Source organism: Tasmannia lanceolata, unplaced genomic scaffold (assembly GCF_043159265.1).
Source record: "Tasmannia lanceolata isolate RefF3 unplaced genomic scaffold, GAP_Taslan_0.1 ptg000011l, whole genome shotgun sequence".
Lineage (NCBI taxonomy): Eukaryota > Viridiplantae > Streptophyta > Magnoliopsida > Canellales > Winteraceae > Tasmannia > Tasmannia lanceolata.
Genome location: NW_027518688.1, coordinates 15,603,322 through 15,607,314, shown reverse-complemented (window position 1 = coordinate 15,607,314; position 3,993 = coordinate 15,603,322). Strand labels below are relative to the sequence as shown.

The 3,993-nt window shown below is 36.0% G+C and overlaps 1 long non-coding RNA gene across 1 annotated transcript; it reads left to right on the top strand.

The window, feature by feature from the left end:
- Positions 1 to 1,077: 1,077 nt before the first annotated feature.
- On the top strand, positions 1,078 to 3,587 carry LOC143886178 (uncharacterized). The gene is made up of 3 exons (XR_013253697.1): positions 1,078 to 1,581; positions 2,377 to 2,444; positions 3,189 to 3,587. It is a non-coding gene; the product is annotated as an uncharacterized LOC143886178 (long non-coding RNA).
- The last annotated feature ends 406 nt before the right edge of the window (positions 3,588 to 3,993 follow it).

Genomic DNA, 3,993 nt, shown 5'->3' with positions numbered 1-3,993 from the left:
ATTGTAGGGCTAGGATCATTGTATGGAAATTAATTTTTTGGGCACAAACCTATTTACAACTGTGGCATCAAATGGACGGTTGAAAATAATTGGTTCATAAAAGAGATGTATAATAGAAAGTCTGACAATTGTCAACATGTGTGTCTGCTCTCTCTCTCTCTCTCTCTTTGTCAACATTTGCAGAAAGTAGACACGTAGGCATGGGTGCTATGGCCTGTTTAACATATTATATTATTATATTCAATAAACAAATATGGGATTTGCTAGGCAATTTTGCAGAGATGACAGCTAAGAAAAAAAGTAATAATCTACTACTAACTGACAAAAAAGAGAAAAAGGGCAGCTGACAAAATATTAGGTGGAGAGATAGACGATTGGCACGTGGTCACAGATGAGGATTAATAAGTCAATTTTCAGTTGTACAGGCAGCCACAGGGAATAAAAGATACGGGGAGTAAGAGGTGAGAGTAAAACGTGTAAATCTCACAGAATTTTGAAAATATTCAAAAAATTCTCTAATTTCTCTTCTGTTTTAATATATATATATATATATATATATATATATATATATATATATATATATATATATATATATATATATGAGGAATAAGATTGTACGCTCGACCGTACCTAAAGTTAGGTACGGTAGAGTGCCAAATCACATGGGTCCCACATTTTTGGTGAGCATCTAAACCATTCATTTGCAAGGCCCCATCATAGATAGGGTGCATACCAAAAATCAGCTCCATAGGATCATCCTAACCCATCCATTTGTGGAGGCCAAAATGGACAGACAGTGTTTGTCCACAAATCTGCCCATTTTGGCCTCCAGTTTTGGAGGGGTTAGGATGATTCAATGGTGCTGATTTTTGGTATGCACCCTATCTATGATGGGGCCTTGCAAATGAATGGTTTAGATGCCCACCAAAAATGGGGGACCCATGTGATTTGGCACTCTACCGTACCTAACTTTAGGTACGGTCGAGCGTACAATCCTTTTCCTCTATATATATATATATATATATATATATATATATATATATATAGAGGAAAAAGAGTGTGCGGTTGAGCGCACCAACAAAACATGCGGTTGAAGAGAGAGAAGCTATCTCATTGGCTATTGAAACGTGGGCCCATGCGGGAAAAGAAAGAGAGAAATTGCGTTATCGAGGGTGCGTCACGATCTAGCTTCTCTCTCCTCTGCGGAAATCTCAAAACCCAGCCAAAATCTCTCTCCTTCTCTGCGAGTCTGTTGAGAAGAAAAACCTCAAAAGAGTGTGATCGCATGTTTCTTTGGTGCGGTTGGGAAGAAAAACCTGTTGGGAAGAAAAACAAAATCCATAGAGGAGAAGAAAAACCTGCGATTTCTTACAAAACCCAGCCGAAATCTCTCTCCTTCTCTGCGACTCTGTTGGGAAGAAAAACCCAGCCGAAATCTCTCTCCTTCTCTGCGACTCGTGCGAGCAAGGGTTTCGAACCAGAAGCTTTGTTCCTTCAAGCTTTCTTTCAATCTTGGATCCTAAATCCGCGTCTCTCTTCTCTCTCGCTTTCTCTGCAAGTCTCCTCTCTGCCGCCCCTAAGGTTAGTGTGATTCTAACTTTAATCTCTTCTTCTCTTTTTTTTCCTGCAAATGATGTGCAAAAAGAGCGTTTCATCATTTTTTCCTCACTTTAATAGGGTTTCATCTATTTTTTAAGTGGGTTTCATCTGCAAATCACTTCAAGAGGGTTTCATCTATTTTATCACTTTAAGAGGGTATGGCCTGCAAATCATTTTTTAATAGGGTTTCATCTGTTTGTATTTATTTTTAGATTTTTAGTGTATGTAGGGTTTCATCTTCTGCCTTTGTCTTTTTCTATTTTCTTTTTTCTATTCCATCTCCCCCACATGGCAATCTAGCAGAAACCCACTTTTCTTCATTCTCATACCATTCCCTGTTGTTATCTGTATAAAAGTCAGGATTTTTTTTTGCTGCAAAAATCATCAATAGTGCAAATTTTTCGATTTTGCTGCAAAAAAGTTGCAAAAATTTAGCGTTTAAAGTGGATTTTGTTCTTTGTTTCTTTTTTTTCTCATTGTTTATACTGGATTTTCTCTGTTTCTCTTTTTGGTTCCTTCTATTTTTCTTTTATTTTTTTCATGAAAAAATCATGCAAAAATTTTCGATTTTACCTCTGTTTTTATTCAGTCTCCCTCTATAGATAGGAGGTATAGGATCTTCTCTCTATTAGTAGCATTTGCATGAATTTTAAAGTGCACTCTTTTTTTTAATCTAAACTGTATATAATCACTGTTAATAATGTTCTGGACAGAGTCAATGTATAAGGCAACAATTGGAGTTTAAATTATGTCCTTCCATCTCTGTTATGTTTTCAGTTCTTCGTGTTCATCAGTGCAGGAAATAACAACAGAACAGCTTCAAAATCTACTATCCCCTAATACTGGTATGAAACAACTTGAATCGTCACTGAAACCATATTTTGTTTATGTTGCTTGTTTGTGATGCATGGAGAACATGAAGAAATATATGTTTTTGAAAAAGAACATAGTCTGATAGTAAATGCATTTGGTAATTCATTGATCAAGTGACACAATTTTTGAACAACCTTTTTTTGATTGATAAATTTCTAAACAACTTGATTGACAAAATTATACATGGTTAGAAACTTGCCCTCGTGCATGAGAAAGAAACCTGTGTCGGTGTGCATTCAGCAGAAGGGATGAGAGATTACTTTTTGTGAATTAGATGGGAGAAAACTTTTCCCTCCCCTGTGAGAGAGGATGAAAAACATAAAATGTGGAACTTATCCCTCGAAATGGTGAGTATGCCTTTTAGAGTCCATAATATAAATGTAAGGAAAAGAACAGAGAAACGGAATGGTTGGACGAATTGCGAAGTACAGGTGCATATGTGAACCTTATTGACACCTCAAGAGGTTAAAATCATCAATTTTCTAATGGAACAAGGCTTTATTGCACATTTCGTTTCAAAACAACCCTAACTATTTAATAGGTGGGACTTTTCCATCCTTAATAGGTGGGACTTTCCCTTTTATTATAAAAGTCAGGATTTTTATGGGATAACTAATGAATCTTTCAATTATTTGCTCAGTTCTCTAAGATTAATTGTTGTTTATTTCTGCAATATGTTTGTGGTTAGTTAATGCATTTTTTTTCGCTTTACACAGGCCTCATCCAACTGAATGCTTTGGTGGTGACCTGGATGGCGATTGGAGGATTCTAATAACCTGAAAAGAGATAGAAGTAGTTGGATGAAAAGGAATTGCTCCACACTCAACGGGGGCAATGAGATTGAATTTGTGCTCTGATGCCGCTTTAGATTCTCAAATCTTTGATCCAAAATTGCATCTTTGCTGTTCCAATTATAGATTCTAAAGTTTGACATCATGCTTGCAAAGATACCTTACAGGGCGAAACTGGCAGTTATTGAATTGCTTGTTTGCATTCTTCAGACTAAAATTTCCTAATTTTTTAAAGACGTGTGAATTTCTTGTTTGAACCTGAACTGTTACGCCATCTCAAAGTGAACTGTTGCTTGATGGAATACTGAAGTTGGGTTTTGTTTATATTGGTTCCTATTGCTTGTTCTTTTTTAGGCCCTATTTGTTTAAGATAATGAAGACCGATTGTGAGTGCTAAAACTATTACTGGACTCAAATTTAAACGTAATTTTGAATCCAGTAAATGGATTGGTACTCATAATCGGTTCACATAATCTTAAACAGACAGTTCCTTATCATGTGATTGCCTGCAAGAATATTTACTAGTGAATGTTGTGTCCTTAAGATGCATTGAATGTATTGGCAGATAACTTGTGATGGAAACGAAATTCATCTAACTCTATTGAACAACACGTGATTACTAAGACCCTGTATGTTTTTTATTTTGAGAATAGATTGTGACTCCAAAACTGATAATTGGACTCAAACTGATCGTTTGAGTGCAATGGTCAGTTAGGCTTATACCAATTTG